Source organism: Carlito syrichta, unplaced genomic scaffold (assembly GCF_000164805.1).
Source record: "Carlito syrichta isolate Samal-C Ts95f unplaced genomic scaffold, Tarsius_syrichta-2.0.1 Scaffold305634, whole genome shotgun sequence".
Lineage (NCBI taxonomy): Eukaryota > Metazoa > Chordata > Mammalia > Primates > Tarsiidae > Carlito > Carlito syrichta.
In genome coordinates, this window is record NW_007249730.1 from 336,075 (window position 1) to 345,635 (window position 9,561).

General features: G+C 35.9%; 1 pseudogene; it reads left to right on the forward strand.

The window, feature by feature from the left end:
• LOC110595966 overlaps nt 1-5,252 on the forward strand; it is a 22,628-nt pseudogene extending 17,376 nt beyond the window's left edge.
• The last annotated feature ends 4,309 nt before the right edge of the window (nt 5,253-9,561 follow it).

The following is a 9,561-nucleotide window of genomic DNA, read 5'->3' on the forward strand; positions in this document are numbered from 1 at the left end:
CCTTTCAAAAAACCAACTGTTGGCTTCATTTTTTTTTTTTTTTGTATTATATTTTTGTCTTCTATATCCTGAATTTGGGCTTTTATTTTGATCACCTGAATTCTTCTGCTGAAGTTAGGGTTTTGGTTGTCTTGCTTTTCCAGCTTCCTTATGTGATTTTTTTTAGGCTGTTAACTTGTGATCTTTCCATTTTCTTCATGTGTGTTCATAGAACTATGAATTCCCCTCTTAGGATTGATTTCATGGCATCCGAGAGATTTTGGTAAGGTGTTTCTTCATTTTCAGTATCTTTTATTTTCTGTTTTGATTTCCATGTTGACCCTGGAGTTGTTTAGCATCATGGTATTTAGTGTCTATGTCTTTGTGGGTTTTGGGGGAACTTTGTTGGTGTTGATATTTATTTTTATCCCACTGAGAAGGTTTGAGAAGGTGTATGGCAGAATTTCATTCTTATGGAATTTGCTTATGCTTGACTTATGGCCAAGAATGTGGTCAATCTTAGAGTACGTTCCATGTGGTGATGAATAGAATGTATATTCTTTGGTTATTGGGTGGAGTGTTCTGTAGGTATCAATTAAGTCCATTTGTTCAAGCGTTACCTTGAGGTTCCAGATTTCTTTGTTGACTTTTTGTCTTGATGATGTGTTTAGGGTTGTGAGTGGGTGTTTAAATCCCCAACTTTGGTAGTGTTAGAGTCAATGCCTTTTTTTAGTTTACCTAGAGGCTGCTTTATGAAAGTTGGGGCTCCTATGTTGGGTGCATATATATTTAGGATGGATATTTCTTGTTGATGGATTTAACTTTTTATCATTATGTAGTTACCCTCTGTATCTTTTAAAATTTTTGATAGCTTAAAGGGTATTTTGTCTGATATTAAGATCATGGCTCCTGCTTTCTTTTGCCTCTGTTCACCTGAACTTTTGTTTCTCATCCTCTTATTTTGAGTCTGTGAGTGTCCTTTATGGTAAGATGAGTCTCTTGGAGACAATATATTGTAGCCTCATTATATTTTATCCAATTTGCCATTCTATATATTTGCAGTGATGTGTTTAGTCCATTTGAAATGAGCTAAATCAGTTAATAAAATCAAGTTGCTAGCAAAATAGTAGTATCAACCAGCTTACTCCATTTTGTTTAAAGCTTCCATCTTAGTTGCCTGCCTGACCTAAGAATCACTCCTCAGTGCCTACCTGTAATTACATGACAATGGATCCCTAGTTTTGTCTCCTTTGGGCAGTTCGTGCTGACTATTTCCTGCTAACTGTTAAAAAAACTCCTTAGCCATAAGTTCCATGTAATTGTATGCTTTGTTTCCATATTTTGTTCTTATATTTTATTAATGACCTAACCAAGGTAACTCCATTGTGTAATAATTCTTCTACATTGTCCCTATGTAACTACCTTAAACTATATCTTGCTGGAAAAACTCCAGGGACTTTCCAGGCACCAGCTATACCTAGGATATAAAATTAATCAAAAGTTCCCATTTTGGTTGCCAAGGTGTTAGTTAATAGTTGCTATGGTCACTAAATTGCTATGTAGCCAATACTGCAAATTTTGCCTATAAAAACTTGTCACAAACTACACTAGTTCGTCAATAGTTTTCTCTTGGCATTTGCCTGCTCTTGACTCATGTGTTAATAAACTCATAATTAATTAAACTCAGCTTGCTGGTGTGACTTCGTCTTGCTTACTCGGTCATAACACATTCACATTCAGGCTACTTATTGAGATGTGAGAATTTATTGTGTCATGAGGTTCTTACAGAGTTTATTGCTGTTGCTGCTGTTCGTTTGTTTATTTGTTTGTTGTCTTTCTTTTGATTTTTGGGTTAATTCATGTGCTTTTTCAATCTTTTTCCTGCATTCTTGGAAAGAGTGTTGTCATTTTTCCCCTTTCTTCTGTGTTTAATATTTTCTTCAGTGTTCCTTGTAGAACTGGTCTGGAGGCAACATAAACTCTTTGGGATTGAATGTCTGGGAAAGATTTTTAATTCTTCATCACTGATGAAACTTAGCCTAGCTGGATAAGTGATTCTTGATTGAAATTGTTTATCTCTGGGCACTTTGAAGATTGGGTTTCAAGCTTTCCTAGACTGAGTTGTTTCTGTAGATAAGTCTGCTGCTATTCTAATTGGTCTTCCCTAGTGGGTAGTCTGGTCTTTCTCTCTTGCTGCCTTTAGGAATTTTTCTTTCATACCTACTTTGTATAGGTGAATTACTATCTGTCTAGGAGTTGGTCTTCTCATCTGTTGTCTTGTGGGTATTCTCTGAATCTCTTGTGTTTGAATGGTCACATCACTGATGAGATGAGAGAAGTTTTCTTGGATAATTTCATGGAATGTTTGCTCCAGGGTGGTCTCTGTCTCTCTGTCTGCCTCAAGGATTCCAATTAATCTTAAGTTCAGCCTCTTGAAATAATTACTCATATCTTGGAGGTTTTGTTCTGTCTTTTTGTGCTTCTTTTCTATGTTTTTTAACAATTTGGGTTAGTTTCATATTCTGGTTCTCAAGCCCTGAGATTCTTTCTTTTGCTTGGTTAATTCTACTTTCCTTGTTTATTAGTTTGCTGTTTATTTCATTCATTGTATTCTTTACTGCTATTATCTCAGTTATCAACTTCTTCATTCTTTTCTCTTGTCTCTCTTCACTTCTGTTTATTCTTTCCATTAATGACTTGATATCTGGGTTTGTGTTTTGAGACCAGTCATTCTGGGAGCTCTTCATTGTTTGAGTGCTGGAGTCTGTCTCTCAGTGGCTGACCTTCTATGGGTCTGTGTGAGACTCATATTCTTCCTTTGGTTTTTCTTCATTCGTGTAAATCTTCCTCCCCATTTTATACCTCTTTTTAAATTCTGTTGTTCAGTGATAGGGGGATAGCTTTTATTTCTGTTTGCTCAATCTTCTATTCTTCTTTATGTAGATCCTCTGGTTTTGTTTAATTGTGAGGCTGAACTAGGGGAGGGGGGAGCCTGTGCTTTTTGCATCTTTGAGATTTAATTAAGGACAGGAGCTGTGATTCAGAAACTATCTGCAGATTCCAGTATCCACTGACAGATGTGTGGGTCCCCTGGGGCCCCCTTCTCACTGACTTACAATCTGTCCATGTGGTGGGGGTATCTGTTTGCCCCTGTAAGCAAAATGAGAGAAGAAAATAAAAAAAGAAGGGAAAAGGGAAAGAGGAAGACAAAAGGGAGGTTGAGAGAGAGAAGAAGAAAAGGGAAAACAGACAGGCATACCAAATAATGAATAAACAGAGAGACAGAAAAATATAGAAAAAAACCAGAAAAGACAAAAACATACAGACAATCATACAAACAAACAAAAACCCCCCTTGGTGTACTCTCCCTCAAAAATATCCATACATAAATAGAAAATCTGAAAAAAATTAAAATAACAGAAACAAAGCAAGTATAAGAACAAAACGAGAGAGCAAAAAAAGCTACAACTAAAACAAAAAACAAACAAACAATAAAAACCCAGAACTTGCTTTCTAGCCATTTCTGTGTTGTACTCACAGAATTAATTCAGGTCTCTACCTTAGAGAGCAGCTCTGGCCTCCAACTCCTCCCCTCTACTCTCAGTGCAGACTGATAGGGTTGCTGTCAGCATGGGTCAGATGTCCCACAGACTACTGTGGGAAGAAGATGGATCAGATTTGGACTCACCCTACTTACTGGGGTTACTGTCAAGTCTCCCATTCAGATCTGACGCATCTGTGCCTGTTCCAGTGTGGGGGAGGGGCGTCTGTCTCTGAGTCTGATGAGATGATAGCCTCTGGGTCCCAAGATGGAGGCTGGACAGAGCTGGGCATGGCAATGCAAGTCTTTGCCCTATTCCGAGACTGAGAAGACAGTGTCTGTCGACATCTCGTCACCAGTGTTGGAGCTTTATTCCTGATTTCCTTGACCTGCTATCTCCACAATCCTCCTGATAGTGCCTGGTCTGCTGCTGCAGGTGATGACATGGGCCAGGTGTCAGGTGGTGAGGGGTGGGTGTTCTCTGTGGCCTCCTCTCAAGAGAGCACTGAGAACGGCAGATAATCCCGCATACCTGGGTCTCCAATCTCAGGGCAGTGGTAGGTTGCAGTCACCTCCAGAGGAGAGCCCCTGGTGTATGAACCTAAGTCTACCCTCAAATGGATTTTCACTCATCCACTGTCACATACTCACTCATGTAGAGAGTCTTTATGGACATTCACTTTTGCAGAAACTCTTTCAGTTTGACCTGTTCCATTACCATCTTGCCTGGAAGTCCCAATGCTCTATTTTCAATAACAGATTGACCAATCAGACAAAAGATAGTTGAGGAAATAGATGACTTAACACAATAAAACTAGTTGACCCAACAGACATATACAGAACATTCTACCCAACAACAAGAGAATATACAAGTGTACATGGCACATTCTCCAGGACAGACGTTATTTTAGGTTACAAATAAAACCCTAATAAATTTTAAAAGAGATAACATACAAAATGCATGAATGAATGAAATTAAATGAATGAATGAAATTAAACTCAATAACAGAAGGAAAAGTAGAAAATTCACAAAATTTGTCAAAATGAAAACACAAACTCTTAAACAGAATGTGGATCAAAAAAAGACATCACAAGGAAAATTTTTAAATGAAGATGAATGAAAAAATGCAACACAGCAAAACTTATGGGACATAGTGAAAGCAATATCGAAGAAGAAAATTGATAACTTAAAAGCTTGCATTTAAAAGAGTTCTCAAATCAACAATCTAAATTTACAACTTAAAGAAACTAGAAGAGTTCTTTTTGCAGCCATCGCCAAAGCAGCAGTGGCCAAAATAAAGTTCAACCCCTTTGTGATTTTAGACAGAAGCAAGAACTGCAAAAGTCATTTCAATGTGCCTTCCCATATTTGCAGGAAGATTATGTCTTCCCCTCTTTCCAAAGAGCTGAGACAGAAGTACAATGTTCAATCCGTGCCCATCCGAAGAGATGATGAAGTTTAGGTTTCGCAAGGACACTAAAAAGGTCAGCAAACTGGCAAAGTAGTCCAGGTTTAGAGGAAGAAATATGTCATCTATGTTGAACACGTGCAGCGGGAAAAGGCAAATGGCACAACTGTTCATGTGGGTATTCATTCCAGCAAGGTGGTTATCACTAGCTAAAACTAGACAAAGACTGCAAAAAGATTCTTGAACAGAAAGCCAAGTCTCACCAAGTAGGAAAGGAACAAGGCAAATGCAAGGAAGAAACCATTGAGAATATACAGGAATAACATAATCTTATACACAACTTCCTTTAAAAACTGTTGACATGAAAAAAAAAGAAACTAGAAGAAGAACAAACTAAGTCTAAAGATAGTAGAGGGAAGAAATTATTATGGACAATTGTACATCAACAAATTGGATAACCTGGATAAATTGAACAAATTTCTGGAAATACAAAGCATTCTAAAACTGAATCACAAAGAAACAGATAATCTGAATATATCTTTAACCAGTTAAAAAAAAAAAAAAGATATATATATATGTATGTATTCAGTAATCAAAAACTTAAAGATAAAAGCTCTGGACCAAATGGTTTCACTGGTGAATGCTACTGTCTTTGTTCGTTTCGTACTACTCTAAAATAATATCTGAGACTCAGTAATTTAAGAACAGAAATATATTTCCTCATAGTTCTGGAGGCTAAAAGGTCCAAGATCTCGGTGCTGGCATCTTGTGAGGCCTTTTTACTCTATTACAACATAACAAAAAACATCATATGAGCAAGACAGGGAGAAAGGGGAGCTGGAATCTCCTTTTTATAACAAACATAACCCCATGATAACAGCACTAATCCATTCATGAAGGTGGAACTCTCATGGCTTAAACTTCTTCAAGGTCCCACCTCCCAATACCACCACACTGAGGATCAAGTTTCCAACACATGAGCTTTAGAGGCTACATTCAAACCACAGCATCTACCAATTATTTAAAGAATCTATCCTTCTCAATTTTTTTCTGTATTTTAAGAGGAGGGAACACTTCCTAGCTCATTCTGTAAGTCCTGAATTACCCTGACACCAAAGCCAGACAAAGACAATATAAGTAAATAAAACTTCAAACCAATATCCCTGATGAACAATGATACAAAAATACTCTACACATAATTAGCAAACCAAATTCAGGAACACATTAAAAGAATTATATACCATGACCAAGAAGGATTTGTTTCTGAAATTCAAGGATGGTTCAGCATTTAATAATTAATATCATACATCACATTAAGTGAATGAAGTTTTTAAAAAATCACATGTTCATCTCAATTGATGCAGGAATATCATTTGGCAAAATTCAACATTATTTCATGCTAAATGCATTTAAAAAACTAGGAATAGAAGGAAATTAACTCAAAATAATAAAAGCCATTTATGTAAAAACTCACAGTGAATGTTACACTTAATATTGAGAGACTTTTCTTTTTCTCTTTTTATTTTTATCATGCTACTCAGAATGGCATGCAATTTAAGGTGTACAGATTATTTATTCCTGGAATTTTTCATTTAATATTTTGCACTGCAGTAACCTAGGGTAACTGAAACTGCAGAAGGCCAAAAAATGCAGATAAGAAAATGCGGATATTGCATACTTAAAACTATACAACATTGAAGAAAAATTAAAGAAGACATAGATAAATGGAATGACAGTCCATGTTCATAGCTTGGAAGACTTAATATTAAGATGTCAATATTACTCCCTCAAACATTACTGATTCAATCCAATCCCTATTAAAATATCAATGTTTCTGTGCATGTGGTGAAGGACAGCAGGCACAGTGCTCAGAGGCCACTCTTCTAGTTTCCCAGCCCACACTAGGAGTAAGGTAGATGTGCTACAACCCTCTAGGAAACAGATACTTAAGGCAGCTATTATAAACACACAAACACACACACACACACACACGCACACATACACACACAGTTTAAAGAAAAATAGTCCTAATGAGTGGAAAAATGAGGAAAAAAAAAAGGAAACTGTAATAAAGAACTAGTGAAAATTCTAGATATAAAAAGCATAATAACCAAAATACAATTAACTAAGTGGCTTAACAGTTGATTGGAGAAAGTAAAAAAGAATGAAGTTTAATGATAGAGAACTGAAAATATTAAATCTGGAGAACTAGGTTGAAAAAAATATTAACAGAATCTCAGTGACCTACACAACAGTATGAAACTGTCTTAAAACATGTAATTGGAGCTATATATGTAAAAGAGGAATAGAAAATGGTAGAAGATATTTTCTTTTAAAATTTCATTTTTCTCTTTGATATTCTTTAGTATTACTAAGTGATTCATGTATAAAAATAGATCTATTTTTACTTTTCAGGCTTTTTAAACTTTAATCTGAAAACTAATAACATTATTTACCACTAAAAAATTATAAACTATAATCTGCCCTCTAACTATTTTCTTTCCAATCTTTTTTATTACTAACTCCGAGATTTCTGTTACTATACTTTAGACTTTCATTTACTATCTTTCATGTCTATAAGTATTTTCATTTCTTTATCTCACTGTGTTTTACATAAATTGCTAAATTTATTTTCCAGTTATCTCTTTTTCATTGAATTTAATGTTCTGTATAATCTGTCTATTGTATTTTTAATTTTGATAATTACAGTTTTCATTCTTAGGGATTTGATTTGTCTCTATTCTACATTTAGAGTCTTTTTTTACGTTTCTTTTTTTTTTTTTTTTTTGAGTTGGATTCTCACTGTTGCCCAGACTGGAGTGCAGTGGCTGCTCCCGGCCACTGTAGCCTCGACCGGCTGGACTCTAGTGATTCTTCCACCTCGGCTTTCCGAGTAGCCGGAATTACAGGCATGCACTACCATGCCGGGCTGATTTTTTGATTTATTGTAGAGATGAGGTCTTGCCAAGTTGCCCAGGCGGGTCTTGAACCTGCGGGCTCAGGCAATCCACTCACCTCAGCCTCCTAAGGCATGGGATTACAGGCTGAGCCACCAAGCCTGGCTTTTTTTTTATGTTTCTATACTGCTTTCTTTATGATTCTTATTCCTCCTTGTTTCTACTTAATAATTATAAACATTGACACTTTATAATCATATTTGTACTGTTTTATCCTTAGTTATTCGTATATTAATTTTTACATTTGTTGCATTTATTGACTCATTTTGCATGGTAATTAATTTTCGTATAAAGTTTAATCTTTTTAATTATATCTTATTTTCAGTGAAGGTGGATTACTTCTTGGGAGTCTTAGATATTGTGAGGTGTAACTTCTGCTAATACCAATGCTAATTTATTAACTTTTGGTTTCTCACTGCGTAGGTAATAAACATTCAGACCTTACAGCCTATCATTTGGGATTGGAGTTTTTATTTCTCCAAGGTTACATTTTATTTTTTCCATTCTGGCTCTGAGTAATTGGCATATTTCCTGATGCTTCCTTGGATCTGTGGTTTTTCAAGTTTAATTTCAGTAGACATTGTAGCCAGTAATGACATCCAATTTTTTTAAAGACGGTTCCATTCTAGCTAACCATTTGTTGTGAAGCCAAACCACAGCCCCTGTTCCAACATGAGTAACAATACACTGATCTCTCAACTTTATCTCAGCTCCCATACCCTCAGGTTACTTTAGTAACAGCTGAAAGTTCTGTCTTTATATTTACTCTTCATTTATAGAAATGAGAAAATTCTCTCCCTTCTTTCTTTCCTTCCTTCCTTCCTTCCTTCCTTCCTTCCTTCCTTCCTTCCTTCCTTCCTTCCTCTGTCCCTCCCTTCTTCCTTCCTTCCTTCCTTCTTTCCTTCCTTCCTTCCCTCCTTCCATTTCTTCCTTTCTTCCTTCCTGTCTTCTTCCTTTTTTTCTTTCTTTTGAATTTGGATGCATATTTTTCTAAAGCACCTTTCTTTAGAATTCAGTGTTTTTCCTGTAGAAGTAGAGTGTTTGTAGTAGGAGTTTTGTGGCAGTATAGAAAACAGTGTTAACTGAGTATGTCATACTTAACTTCCTTTACCCATTGAATTGACACTGACATATTTCTATGTCATTGATTTTCTATTGTATCATTTTTTTACCAGCTTGTGACTATCTGGTTATACTTTTATGTCCTAAATTATCCAACTAAATATCTCTTTTTGAACACTTTTATTGCTTCCAGTGTTCCTCTCTCATAGACTTTTTTCATAAAAAATAATGCATTGTATGAGAGGACAGTAATAGACTTAGGTTAAGAGCATGCTATTGAGAGACCCAAGAAACCAAGAAACTTAAAAAGTCATACTTGCTGTAAAAGTAGTGTTTAGTTCACTATATTTCATATATCCCTACCTCATGTTTACTATATATTTTGTGTATTCCTACCTCATGTTCATTGTACTTTATGAAATCTTAGTACTTTAAATCCTATCTCAGACCCTGTAGAATTAGGTGCCGGGTAGTGACTGATTGTGTAGTTATAATGGCCTAAGTAGTGATTGTATTTAGAACTCTTGGGTTAAGCATTGTCAGTCCCAATTGCCATGCTGACTTCTGCGTTTACAACGGGATGTAAATGTTAAAGCGATAAGCCCCTTTCAGA